Here is a 15376-nt window from a genome sequence, read left to right on the forward strand (position 1 = left end):
TTCCCTTCCCCCACCCCCTAGAATCACTCTGTAGTAGCCTGTCTCATGAGGCATTTTTGGTCCTTCCAAATGGGAATCTTCATGCGTCCAAACACTTTAAAGCCTTCCAGAAGGGAGAGGTGTCTAGGGTGACAGCAGGGGACTGGGAGTTATTATTGCATCTTCCACTGACCTGCTGGATGATCTGGGTAGAGCACTTCCCTGATCTGTGTCTGACTTTCCCATCTGTAAAAGTAATGTAATAATGTTCACGAGCTTCAGAAGGGGCTTTAGAGGCTGGTCGCTCTCTGCTTACCAAGTGTCCTGGAGCCATAGAATCACAGATTCCAAGGCCAGAATGGCCCATTGGGATCCTCTAGAGACCGGCCCCACAACAAATCCTAGAGCAGAGCTTTTCGAAAAACACCCAATCTTCATTTACAAATTGCCAGTGATGGAGAATCCGTCATGACCCTTGGTAAAAGCGGCAAAGAGTCCTGTGGCACCTTAGAGACTAACAGATGTATTGAAGCATAAGCTTTCCTGGGTGAATACATGCATCCGATGAAGCAGGTATTCACCCGTGAAAGCTTATGCTCCAATACATCTGTTAGTCTACAAGATGCCACAGGACTCTTCGCCACTTTTACAGCTCCAGACTAATATGGCGACCGCTCTGATACTTGACCCTTGGTAAATTGTTCGAAGGGTTAATTACTCGCACTGTTAAAACTGTGTGCCTTTTTTCCAGTCTGACGCCTGGTCTACACTAGGAGTTTAGGTCGAATTTAGCAGTGTTAAATCGATGTAAACCTGCACCTGTCCACACGATGAAGCCCTTTTTTTTGACTTAAAGGGCTCTTAAAATCGATTTCCTTAATCCACCTCTGACAAGTGGATTAGCGCTTAAATCGGCCTTGCCGGGTTGAATTTGGGGTACTGTGGACGCAATTAGACGGTATTGGCCTCCGGTAGCTTTCCCAGAGTGCTCTATTGTGACTGCTCTGGACAGCACTCTCAACTCAGATGCACTGGCCAGGTAGACAGGAAAAGGCCTGCAAACTTTTGAATTTCAATTTCTTGTTTGCATGGTCACCTGCAGCTTGCCACGCTGGCCAGAGCTCATCAGCAGAGGTGACCATGCAGAGCTCATCAGCAGAGGTGACCATGATGAAGTCCCAGAATCACAAAAGAGCTCCAGCATGGACCAAATGGGAGGTATGGGATCTGATCGCTGTATGGGGAGAGGAATCCGTGTTATCAGAACTCCGTTCCAGTTTTCAAAATGCCAAAACATTTGTCAAAATCTCCCAGGGCATGAAGGACAGAGGCCATAACAGGGACCCGAAGCAGTGCCGCGTGAAACTTAAGGAGCTGAGGCAAGCCTACCAGAAAACCAGAGAGGCAAACGGCCGCTCCGGATCAGAGCCCCAAACATGCCGCTTCTATGATGAGCTGCATGCCATTTTAGGGGGTTCAGCCACCACTACCCCAGCCGTGTTGTTTGACTCCTTCAATGGAGATGGAGGCAACACAGAAGCAGGTTTTGGGGACAAGGAAGATGATGATGATGAGGTTGTAGATAGCTCACAGCAAGCAAGTGGAGAAACCAATTTTCCCAACAGTCAGGAACTGTTTCTCACCCTGGACCTGGAGGCAGTCCCCCCTGGACCCACCCAAGGCTGCCTCCCGGACCCGGCAGGCAGAGAAGGGACCTCTGGTGAGTGTACCTTTTAAAATACTATACATGGTTTAAAAGCAAGCATGTTTAATGATTAATTTGCCCTGGCATTTGTGGCTCTCCTGGATGTACTCTCAAAGCCTTTGCAAAAGGTTTCTGGGGAGGGCAGCCTTATTCCACCCAGCATGATAGGACACTTTACCACTCCAGGCCAGTAGCACGTACTTGGGAATCATTGTAGAACAAAGCATTGCAGTGTATGTTTGCTGGCATTCAAACAACATCCGTTCTTTATCTCTCTGTGTTATCCTCAGGAGAGTGATATCATTCATGGTCACCTGGTTGAAATAGGGTGCTTTTCTTAAGGGGACATTCAGAGGTGCCCGTTCCTGCTGGGCTGTTTGCCTCTGGCTGAACAGAAATGTTCCCCGCTGTTAGCCGGGGGGAGGAGGGGTGAGGGGGTAGCCACGCGTTGCGGGGAGGCAAAATGTGACCTTGTAACAAAAGCACATGTGCTATGTATGTAATGTTAACAGCAAGGTTTACCGTGAAAGAATGTAGCCATTGTTCTAGAAAATGTGTCTTTTTAAATAACACTGTCCCTTTTTTTTTCTCTACCAGCTGTATGTGTGTCAAGGATCACAGGATCTTCTCCTTCCCAGAGGCTAGTGAAGATTAGAAGGCGAAAAAAACGCACTCGTGATGAAATGTTCTCTGAGCTCATGGTGTCCTCCTACAATGACAGAGCACAGACGAATGCGTGGAGGCAGACAATGTCAGAGTGCAGGAAAGCACAATATGACCGGGAGGAGAGGTGGCGGGCTGAAGAGAGTAAGTGGCGGGCTGAAGAGAGGGCTGAAGCTCAAATGTGGCGGCAGCGTGATGAGAGGAGGCAGGATTCAATGCTGAGGCTGCTGGAGGATCAAACCAATATGCTCCAGCGTATGGTTGAGCTGCAGGAGAGGCAGCTGGAGCACAGACTGCCACTACAGCCCCTGTGTAACCAACCACCCTCCTCCCCAGGTTCCATAGCCTCCACACCCAGATGCCCAAGAACGCAGTGGGGGGGGCCTCCGGCCACCCGGCCACTCCACCCCAGAGGATTGCCCAAGCAACAGAAGGCTGGCATTCAATAAGTTTTAAAGTTTTAAACTTTTAAAGTGCTGTGTGGCCTTGTCCTTCCCTCCTCTACCACCCCCCTGGTGCTTCTCTCCCCCACCACCCCTCCTTGGGCTACCTTGGTAGTCATCCCCCTATTTGTGTGATGAATGAATAAAGAATGCATGAATGTGAAGCAACAATGACTTTATTGCCTCCGCAAGCGGTGATCGAAGGGAGGAGGGGAGGGTGGTTAGCTTACAGGGAAGTAGAGTGAACCAAGGGGCGGGGGATTTCATCATGGAGAAACAAACAGAACTTTCAAACTGTAGCCCGTCCAGTCATGAAACTGGTTTTCAAAGTTTCTCTGATGCGTACCGCGCCCTCCTGTGCTCTTCTAACCGCCCTGGTATCTGGCTGCGTGTAACCAGCAGCCAGGCGATTTGCTTCAACCTCCCACCCCGCCATAAACGTCTCTCCCTTACTCTCACAGATATTATGGAGCGCACAGCAAGCAGTAATAACAGTGGGAATATTGGTTTTGCTGAGGTCTAAGCAAGTCAGTAAACTGCGCCAGCGCGCTTTTAAACGTCCAAATGCACATTCTACCACCATTCTGCACTTGCTCAGCCTGTAGTTGAACAGCTCCTGACTACTGTCCAGGCTGCCTGTTTACGGCTTCATGAGCCAGGGCATTAAGGGGTAGGCTGGGTCCCCAAGGATACATATAGGCATTTCAACATCCCCAACGGTTATTTTCTAGTCTGGGAATAAAGTCCCTTCCTGCAGCTTTTGAAACAGACCAAAGTTCCTGAAGATGCGAGCATCATGTACCTTTCCCAGCCATCCCCCGTTGATGTTGGTGAAATGTCCCTTGTGATCCACCAGGGCTTGCAGCACTACTGAAAAGTACCCCTTGCGGTTTATGTACTCGCCGGCTTGCAAGATAGGGATATGGGTTCCGTCTATGGCCCCCCCACAGTTAGGGAATCCCATTGCAGCAAAGCCATCCAGTATGACCTGCACATTTCCCAGGGTCACTACCCTTGATAGCAGCAGATCTTTGATTCTGTTGGCTACTTTCATCACAGCAGCCCCCACAGTAGATTTGCCCACTCCAAATTGATTCCCGACTGACCGGTAGCTGTCAAGCTTCCACATGGCTATTCTCACTCTCTTCTTAACTGTGGGGGCTGCTCTCATCTTGGTATTCTTGTGCCTCAGGGCAGGGGAAAGCAAGTCACAAAGTTCCATGAAAGTGCCCTTATGCATGCGAAAGTTTCGCAACCACTGGGAATTGTCCCAGACCTGCAACACTATGTGGTCCCACCAGTCTGTGCTTGTTTCCTGAGCCCAGAATCGGCGTTCCACTGCATGAGCCTGCCCCATTAGCACTATGATGCTCACATTGCCAGGGCCCCTGCTTTGAGAAAAGTCTGTGTCCATGTTCTCATCTCTCAAGTTACCGCGCTGACGTTGCCTACTCGCCCGGTATCGCTTTGCCAGGTTCTGGTGCTGCATATACTGCTGGATAATGCGTGTGGTGTTTAATGTGCTCCTAATTGCCAAAGTGATCTCAGTGGGCTCCATGCTTGCCATGGTATGGCGTCTGCACAGAAAAAAGGCGCGGAACGATTGTCTGCCATTGCCCTGACGGAGGGAGGGGCGACTGACGACATGGCTTACAGGGTTGGCTTACAGGGAATTAAAATCAACAAAGGGGGTGGCTTTGCGAGAAACAGAATGGCCCCCTCAAGGATAGAACTCAAAACCTCAAGGATAGAACTCAAAACTGGGTTTAGGAGGCCGTTGATTTCACAGAGGGAAGGAGGGAGGGCGGAGAAAATGAATACAAAACAAATCTGGTCTATTTCTTGTTTTGAGCCACTTCATCTATCTTTATACATCTTGCTAGCAGCAGACTGTGCAGTACAACCGCTGGCCATCGCATCTCCTGGGTGCTCGGCAGAAGACGGTGCAGTATGATGACTAGCCATCATCTTCTGCTGGGTGGAGGTTAAAAGACAGTGCACTGCCAGTAGGATGAAACTTAAAAGGGAAATGACCTGGCTGAGTCACTCCCATGTTTGCCCAGGTGCCCGATTAAAAGAGCACCCAGGACTACATCGATGATGGCTACCAGTCATACTGCACTGTCTGCTGCCAAAAGGCAATTAACTGCTGCTGTGTAGCTATGCAGTACCACGTCTGCCAGCACCCAGGAGACATATGGTGACGGTTAGCTGAGCAGGCTCCATGCTTGCCGTGGTATGGCGTCTGCACAGGTAACTCAAGAAAAAAGGCGCAAAACGATTGTCTGCCCTTGCTTTCATGGAGGGAGGGAGGGAACGGGGGCCTGACGATATGTCCCCAGAACCACCCGCGACAATGTTTTAGCCCCATCAGGCCCTGGGATTTCTACCCAGAACTCAGATGGGCGGCGGAGACTGTGGGAACTGTGGGATAGCTACCCACAATGCAACACTCCGGAAGTCGACGGTTGCCTCGGTACTGTGGACACACTCCGCCGACTACATGCACTTTGAGCACTTGTGTGGGGACACACACAATCAACTGTATAAAAACGCTTTCTACAAAACCGACTTCTATAAATTCGACCTAATTTCGTAGTGTAGACATACCCTGAATTTGTCTAGCTTCAGCTTCCAGCCATTGGTTCATGTTAGACCTTCCTCTGTCAGATTGAAGAGCCCATTGTTAAATATTTGTTCCTCATGTAGGTGTGACACACAAAACATGAGAATGACACTTTGTAATCCCCATATTCATATGGAGGGTGATATTTCATACAAAGCATGACATGTAAAGTATCATATGAAAGGCCATGATCTGCTGAACCCCTTTCTGTCCAAATATGTATATAATTAGTACATATAAAGTTATAATATTGGCCTGTATGGTTGTTACTGAAATATGCTGTGTTTGCTAGTGACATACAAAGGATCCCTGCCCTGGTGGGTGTTGACCGCCCATTAATCAACTGTATGATCCAAATATGTAAGTACCACACAATGGAAACTGCTCAATGCAGTGACTTGGGAACTGTTTGATCACTGTGGCTCAGCAAAGCACACCAGGACATGCTTGGGTTAGGGTCTGCCAGGCACATGGGCCATAGGTATAAACCAAGGGCAACAGCATCATGTCTTGGCCTTTCTCCTCCCCCACCTATGCTGGAAACAACCTGGATGCTGAGAAGATGAAGATCATCTGAGGAGACTGGTCAAGGCTTCAGGGTGAAGTCTGTGCAGTAAGGACTGTAACATCCAGTGGGGTGAGAACACTGCTTGATCTAAATGCTGCCTAGTGTAATAAGGTTTAAGATTTAGATTATAAGTTTATTTTTATTTTCTTTGGTAACCATCTTGGTCCTTTTATGCCTAGCACTTATAATCACTGAAAACCTATCTTTCTGTAGTTAATAAACCTGTTTTACATTTTCCCTAAAACAGTGTATTTTGCTTGAAGTGCTAGGGAATTCTCAGCTCAGTTACAAAGGCTTATGTGTGTCCTCTCCACATTGAGGGAGGGATGGACTGGGTTATAAAGGCTTCTGACAGGTCAGGTACAGCCCTGGGGGGAACTGGCTGATGCCTTTCTCAGTGTGATTCATGAGTGCTTTGAGAGCTTTCATGCAATCTAGCTGGGTGTGGGGCTCCACCTCCAGTTGTGCTGAATGATCACAGCGCCTGGAGGGGTTTGTTGCTTGTCACTAGCAAAGCACTGTGAGAACAGCCCAGGCTGGAGAGTTAAGGGGGCACAGCGCTACCCCAGTTCCAGGTTCTGCCTGGAGGTACTTACAGACTGTGATCAAGTCATCCCTTAACTTTCTCCTTGTTAAACTAAATAGATTGAGCTCCTTGAGTCTATCATTCTAAGGGCATAGCTACACTTGCAGATGTAGAGTGAGAGTTAAACCAGCCTTCGGAGAGCGCAGTAGGGAAAGCACTGCCGTGTGTTCACACTCTCAGCTGCAAGCGCACTGGCGTGGCCACATTTGCGGCACTTGCAGTGACATTGGGAGCAGTGCATTATGGGCAGCTATCCCACAGAGCACCTCTTCCCATTCTGGCACTGTGGTTTGTGGGAAGCAGGCAGGGGGTGCGGGGCATTCTGGGTCCTGTCCCAATGCCCCGTGATGCATTGCTTTGCATCCCAGCAATCCCTGTGCTTCCATCCATAATTGGCGCCATCTTTCAACGTTTTTTGTACTGCGCGCTCTGTCTTCCCTTTCAGTCTGCAGGAATGGAGCCCAAACTGCTGAGGAGTATGCTGGTGCGTGTGACGGGTTGGATCACAGAAACCCCCTTGGGGCTGCCAACTGATGTGCCAAGACTACTTCTGCCCCTGCTTTCCCTGCCAGCTTGGGACTCCAGAGCCCTGCCTGGCTGTGCCAGACACACTTGCCGGCCACAAACCCAGACCCAGGTCTGAATTACCTCCCACAAACTGCAGGCTTAACTGAAAGCAGCTTACAGAGGTGTTCCTGTCTTTAACACTCAGATGCCCAACTCCCAATGGGATACAAACCCGAAATAAAGCCATTTCACTCTGTATAAAGCTTATACAGGGTAAACTCATAAATTGTTCGCCCTCTATAACACTGATAGAGAGATATGCACAGCTGTTCGTCCCCCCCCCCCCCAGTATTAATACATACTCTGGGTTAATATATAAGTAAAAACTGATTTTATTAAATAGAAAAAGTAGGATTTAGGTGGTTCCAAGTAATAGCAGACAGAACAAAGTGAATTACCAAGTAAAATAAAATAAAACATGCAAGTCTATGCCTAATACAGTAAGAATCATAGAATCATAGAATCATAGAATAGAATCATAGAATATCAGGGTTGGAAGGGACCCCAGAAGGTCATCTAGTCCAACCCCCTGCTCAAAGCAGGACCAATTCCCAGTTAAATCATCAAAGAAAGTGATTACAGATGAAATCTCACCCTCAGAGATGTTCCAATAAGGTTCTTTCACAGACTGGACTCCTTCCTAATCTGGGCACAATCCTTCCTCCTGGTAAAGCCCTTCTTCCAGCTCAGGTGGTTGCTAGGGGATTTCTCATGATTGCAGCCACTTTGTTCTGTTCTGTTCACACTTATATATCTTTTGCACAGTGCAGGAATCCTTTTTCCCTCTCTGGGTTCCCACCCCTCCTTCTCAATGGAAAAGCACCAGGTTAAAGATGGATTCCAGTTCAGGTGTGTCACGGTTCCTCCCCCACTCTGAACTCTAGGGTACAGATGTGGGGACCTGCATGAAAAACCTCCTAAGCTTATCTTTACCAGCTTAGGTCAAAACTTCCCCAAGGTACAAAATATTACACCTTGGACTGGCCGCTACCACCACCAAACTAATACTGGTTACTGGGGAAGAGCTGTTTGGACGCGTCCTTCCCCCCAAAATACTTCCCAAAACCTGGCACCCCACTTCCTGGACAAGGTTTGGTAAAAAGCCTCACCAATTTGCCTAGGTGACTACAGACCCAGACCCTTGGATCTTAAGAATAATGAACAATCCTCCCAACACTTGCACCCCCCCTTTCCTGGGAAATGTTGGATAAAAAGCCTCACCAATTTGCATAGGTGACCACAGACCCAAACCCTTGGATCTGAGAACAATGAAAAAGCATTCAGTGTTTTACAAGAAGACTTTTAATAAAAAATAGAAGTAAATAGAAATAAAGAAATCCCCCCTGTAAAATCAGGATGGTAGATATCTTACAGGGTAATTAGATTCAAAAACATAGAGAACCCCTCTAGGCAAAACCTTAAGTTACAAAAAAGATACACAGACAGAAATAGTTATTCTATTCAGCACAATTCTTTTCTCAGCCATTTAAAGAAATCATAATCTAACACCTACCTAGCTAGATTACTTACTAAAAGTTCTAAGACTCCATTCCTGTTCTGTCCCCGGCCAAGACGACTACAGACAGACACAGACCCTTTGTTTCTCTCCCTCCTCCCAGCTTTTGAAAGTATCTTGTCTCCTCATTGGTCATTTTGGTCAGGTGCCAGCGAGGTTACCTTTAGCTTCTTAACCCTTTACAGGTGAGAGGAGCTTTCCCCTGGCCAGGAGGGATTTCAAAAGGGTTTACCCTTCCCTTTATATTTATGACAAGGTGACATGATCACATGTCACTGTAAGAGTTCATTACCCACTTGCCAGCACACACATATACAGGAAAACTTACAAGTAAAACAGATTTCGGAGTAGCAGCCAGGTTAGTCTGTATCCGCAAAAAGAACAGGAGGACGTGTGGCACCTTAGAGACTAACAAATTTATTTGAGCATAAGCTTTCGTGAGCTACAGCTCACTTCATCGGATGCAGAGTAAAACCGAGCCATCGACAGACAATTGTCCTGGTCAATGGGAGCCATCAAGATTCCAAACCACCATGAATGGCCCACACTTTGCATAACTACAATAGGACCTCAGAGTTTTATTTCATATTTCTAGTTTCAGATACAAGAATGATACATTCATACAAATAGGATGACCACCTCAGTAGATTATAAGCTTTGTAATGCTTACAAGAGACCTTTTTCATGAAGCATATTCCAGTTATATTATATATATATATATTATATCCATTATATTCACTCATTAGCATATTTTCATAAAATCATATAGAGTGCAACGTCACAGTGGGTCTCGCCAGCAGGAGATGTCACTTTGGATGGGCTATCACCAGCTGGAGAGTGAATTTGTGTCGGGGGGGTGGAGGGTGAGAAAACCTGGATTTGTGCTGGAAATGGCCCAACTTGATGATCACTTTAGATAAGCTATTACCAGCAGGACAGTGGGGTGGGAGGAGGTATTGTTTCATATTCTCTGTGTGTATATAAAATCTGCTGCAGTTTCCATGGTATGCATCTGATGAAGTGAGCTGTAGCTCACGAAAGCTCATGCTCAAATAAATTGGTTAGTCTCTAAGGTGCCACAAGTACTCCTTTTCTTTTTGCAAATACAGACTAACACGGCTGTTACTCTGAAACCTGTCAAAATTTTCAATATAATTCATTCTACTTTCACACCTGTGAATGACAAACATTTTGTCGTTCGATTGGCAGTGTAGATAAAGCCTAACTGAAGGGGGGTCATTTGGAAACTGTTTTTAACCCCAATAACACATTTTCCTACAATATAAAACCCAGCTGAATGTGGCCAAAGGCTTCCTAGGCGTTGGCAAATGCCTGTTAAATGGCTTCATTACCACTTTAATGGCCTTTTAACAGTTTCAGTGATCTCTGCTACTAGGGCTCTGGAAGGCTTTTTCACTCTGTGTCCACGTATCTATTCAGGGGACACCATCACAGGGCCTAATCACTTCAGCCACACTATCAGAGGCTCGTTCACCTGCACATCTACCAATGTGATATATGCCAACATGTGCCCCTCTGCCATGTACATTGGCCAAACCGGACAATCTCTACGTAAAAGAATAAACGGATACCAATCAGATGTCAAGAATTATAACATTCAAAAACCAGTCGGAGAACACTTCAATCTCTCTGGTCACTCGATTACAGACCTAAAAGTGGCAATTCTTCAACAAAAAAACTTCAGAAACAGACTCCAACAAGAGACTGCTGAAATGGAATTAATTTGCAAACTGGATACAATTAACTTAGGCTTGAATAAAGACTGGGAGTGGATGGGTCATTACACAAAGTAAAACTATTTCCCCATGTTTATTTCCCCCACCCCAACTGTTCCTCACACATTCTTGTCAACTGCTGGAAATGGCCCGCCTTGATTATCACTACAAAAGGTTTTTTTTCTCTCCTGCTGGTAATAGCTCACCTTACCTGATCACTCTCGTTACAGTGCGTATGGTAACACCCATTGTTTCATGTTCTCTGCGTATATAAAATCTCCCCACTGTATTTTCCACTGCATGCATCTGATGAAGTGAGCTGTAGCCCATGAAAGCTTATGCTCAAATAAATTGGTTAGTCTCTAAGGTGCCACAAGTCCTCCTTTTCTTTTTGCGGACACAGACTAACATGGCTGCTACTCTGAAACCTGTCGCTCTGTAAAGTTACTCAGGGATCCCCTTGGCTCACCTCCTCACTCCCCGCCATCTGCCATTGACTCCCTTCTTGCATTCTCACAAACACACCCCATGCCCTGCGGGGACAGGGGGAGGGGGGTGAGGAGAGATGCAGCTGGCAGCTGCGGGGACCACCAAGGGAGGAAGGGGGTGGGGTGGAGGAGAGGATAGGAGGAAGACTCACCTCAGGCAGCAGGAGCAAGCCGTGGGAGCCTCGGGGAAGGGTCAGAGCAGGGAGGGGAAGAGGCCGTGCGGGGGGAGCACCACAGCCCAGGTGTCGGGCAGCAGGGATGGCTGTGCTAGGGGAGGCAACACCTCCACTTGCCTATTATACCCGCTGCCCATGTGCCCAGCGGTGCGCCTTAACCCTTGTCCTGCCAACGGCTAATGGCCAGGTGGGTCCTCGGCTTTGGAAGAGGGAAGATCTCAGTTCTAGCCTGAGGATCATTGTGACGTTCCATGAGCCATGGTCAGCCGTGTTGTACCAGCACATGGTGAACCTAGGTGACCCCTCCCCCACCCCCAGTTAGATCCTCATGCTAAGGTGATTCCCAGTTTAATCATAGTATTCCACAGGCTTCCAGGTTACTCATTTCCCTTGCTAAGGTCATGCTTTGTCTTACCCTAGTACAGTCTTTGCTAGCTCATACTGTTCCCCTGTGACAGATGAGCTACCACCCAACCCAGTCAGAAGTGCAAAGATGAAGTAAACCCCCATCCAGATGTGCTATGGTGAGGGATCTCCCCATTTCAGATGTGCAATGAAGTATCCTCCAGTCAAAATATGCAATAAAATAACCTCTACCCTGATATCCAGATGTGCTATGGTGAGGTATTCCCCCCCAGTCCAGATGTCCTGTGGTGAGGTATCTCCCCAGTTAAGATGTGCAATGAAGTATCCCCAGTATTCAGTAAAGTAATCCCCCCATCCAGATGTGCTATGGTGTGGTATACACCCAGTCTTGAAGTATGATGAGGTATCCCCCCGTCTAGATGTGCTGTGAGAAGGCATCCCCTATTCCAGATGTGCTGTGGTGAGGTATTCTCCTGCCCCCCATCCAGATGTGCTGTAAGGAGGTAGCCCCCTAGTTCAGATGTACCATTGTTAGCCATACCCCTAGCAGGGGAGCCATTTCAGATGGGTGGGAGGAGTTTAACCGTGATTCCAAAGTCTACTTGGGCACCTGAAAACTCTTGTTTTTTTGCAGATAAGTATGTCTACACTACCAGCCGGATCAGCGGGCAGCAATTGAGCCAGCAGGGATCGATTTATCGCGTCTAGTCTAGACGCGATAAATCGACCCCCGAGCGCTCTCCCGTCGACTCCTGTACTCCAGCACCGCGAGAGACACAGGCAGACTCGACGGGGGAGCGGCAGCAGTCAACTCACCACGGTGGAGACACCACGGTAAGTTGATCTAAGTACGTCAACTTCAGCTACGTTATTCACATAGCTGAAGTTGCATAACTTAGATCGGCACCCCCTCCCCTCCCCAGTGTAGACCAGGGCTTAGATGCAGTTTTCCTGTCAGATAATAATTTCTAATTCCTATATAAAGAAAGAAAATTAAATAAATATTAGACCCACTCAGCTCTAATGCTTGTTCTGACATCTTGTGTCAATTCACTTAAGGGATACCGATTAGGTTAAAAAAATTAATGTATATTCTTACTTTGTTAAAACAACGAGGAGTCCTTGTGGCACCTTAGAGACTAACAAATTTATTTGGGCATAAGCTTTCCTGGGCTAAAACTTTGTTACTTTGTTACTAACTCTTGAATACAACAATTGAAACAATTGTAGAAAAACCTAGTGTGACAAAGTTCCTCCTCTGCCTTGGTCCTGTGCTTATTGGCGGATTTGCTCGCCTCAGAGATTCACGGCAGCCCTCAGTTTGGCCACTATTGCTAGTGGTTCACACCTGCCATTCACTCAGCTAACCTCATCACTGGCCAGCATGGGAAAAAGGAAGGAGAACAATCCCCACAATCTTTGCTGATCCACCATGGGGGTCGGGGAACAGCCCAGAGACCTTCCCCTCTGCTGGAACCCACAGTCCAGGTCAACTCCTCCTGTGTCTGACCAGGAGTTGGGTGGTTTGAGGGGAACCCAGGCCTGCCCTCTGCTCCGGGTTCCAGCCCAGGGCCCTGTGGATCGCAGCTGTCTAGAGTGCCTCCTGGAACAGCTGTGCGACAGCTATAACTCCCTGGGCTACTTCCCCATGGCCTCCTCCCAACCCCTTCTTTATCCTCACCATAGGACCTTCCTCCTGGTGTCTGATAATGCTTGTACACCTCAGTCCTCCAACAGTCCGCGTTCTCACTCTCAGCTCCTAGTGCCTCTTGCTCCCAGCTCATCGCACGCACACCACAAACTGAAGTGAGGTCCTTTTTAAACTCAGGTGCCCTGATTAGCCTGCCTTAATTGATTCTAGCAGCTTCTTAATTGGCTCCAGGTGTCATAGAATCATAGAACCATAGAATATCAGGGTTGGAAGGGATTTCAGGAGGTCATCTAGTCCAACCCCCTGCGCAAAGCAGGACCAATCCCCAACTAAATCATCCCAGACAGGGCTTTGTCAAGCCTGACCTTAAAAACCTCTAAGGAAGGAGATTCCATCAGCTCCCTAGGTAACCCATTCCAACGCTTCACCACCCTCCTAGCGAAAAAGTTTTTCCAAATATCCAACCTCAACCTCCCCCACTGCAACTTGAGACCATTACTCCTTGTTCTGTCATCTGCTACCACTGAGAACAGTCTAGAGCCATCCTCTTTGGATCCACCTTTCAGGTAGTTCAAAGCAGCTATCAAATCCCCCCTCATTCTTGTCTTCCAGTTCCCTAAGCCTCTCCTCATAGTCCAACTCCCTCCTCAAAGCAGGACCAATCCCCAGCTAAATCATCTCAGCAAGGGCTTTGTCAAGCCTGACCTTAAAAATCTCTAAGGAAGGAGATTCCACCACCTCCCTAGGTAACGCATTCCAGTGCTTCACCCTTCTATTGAAATAGTGTTTCCTAATATCCAACCTAGACCTACCCCACTGCAACTTGAGTCCATTGCTCCTTGTTCTGTCATCTGCTACCACTGAGAACAATCTAGATCCATCCTCCTTGGAACCCCCTTTCAGGTAGTTGAAAGCAGCTATCAAATCCCCCCTCATTCTTCTCTTCCACAGACTAAACAATCCCAGTTCCCTCAGCCTCTCCTCATAAGTCATGTGTTCCAGTCCCCTAATAATTTTTGTTGCCCTCCGCTGGACATTTTCCAATTTTTTCACATCCTTCTTCTGGTGTGGGGCCCAAGACACGACACAGTACTCCAGATGAGGCCTCACCAATGTCGAACAGAGGGGAGCAATCATGTCCCTCGATCTGCTGGCAATGCCCCTACTTATACACCCCAAAATGCCATTGGACTTCTTGGCAACAAGGGCATACTGTTGACTCATATCCAGCTTCTCGTCCACTGTAACCCCTAGGTCCTTTTCTGCACAACTGCTGCCTAGCCATTCGGTCCTTAGTCTGTACCGGTGCATGGGAGTCTTCTGTCCTAAGTGCAGGACTCTACACTTGTCCTTGTTGAACCTCATCAGATTTCTTTTGGCCCAATCCTCTAATTTGTCTAGGTCCCTCTATATCCTATCCCTACTCTCCAGCGTATCTACCTCTCCTCCCAGTTTAGTGTCATCTGCAAATTTGCTGAGGGTGCAATCCACACCATCCTCCAGATCATTAATGAAGATATTGAACAAAATCGGCCCCAGGACCAACCCTTGGGGCACTCCGCTTGATACCGGCTGCCAACTAGATATGGAGCCATTGATCATTACCCTTTAAGTCCAACAATCTAGCCAGCTTTCTATGCACCTTATAGGTCTCAGAGTAGCAGCCGTGTTAGTCTGTATCCGCAAAAAGAACAAGAGTACTTGTGGCACCTTAGAAACTAACAATTTATTAGAGCATAAGCTTTCATGGGCTACAGCCCACTTCATTGGACACAGAATGGAACATATAGTAAGAAGATATATATACCATGACAAAGTTCCTCCTCTACCTTGGTGGGTTTTGTGCTTATTGGCAGATTTGCTCCCCCCAGTGCTTCACGGCAGCCCTCAGTTTGGCTGTTTTCGTGAACCCACAGGAGTCCAGGTCAACTCCTCCTGTGTCTGATCAGGAGTTGGGAGGTTTGGGGGGAACCTGGGCCCGCCCTCTACTCCGGGTTCCAGCCCAGGGCCCTGTGGATCGCAACTGTCTAAAGTGTCTCCTGGAACAGCTGTGCGACAGCTACAACTCCTTGGGCTACTTCCCCATGGCCTCCTCCCAACACTTTCTTTATCCTCACCATAGGACCTTTCTCCTGGTGTCTGATAATGCTTGTACTCCTCAGTCCTCCAACAGTCCACGTTCTCATTCTCAGCTCCTAGCACCTCTCGCTTCCAGCTCCTTACACGCGCACCACAAACTGAAGTGAGCTCCTTTTTGAACCCAGGTGCCCTGATTAGCCTGCCTTAATTGATTCTAGCAGCTTCTT

This window comes from Lepidochelys olivacea (assembly GCF_965140295.1).
Source record: "Lepidochelys olivacea isolate rLepOli2 genome assembly, chromosome: 15".
Taxonomy (NCBI): Eukaryota; Metazoa; Chordata; order Testudines; family Cheloniidae; genus Lepidochelys; species Lepidochelys olivacea.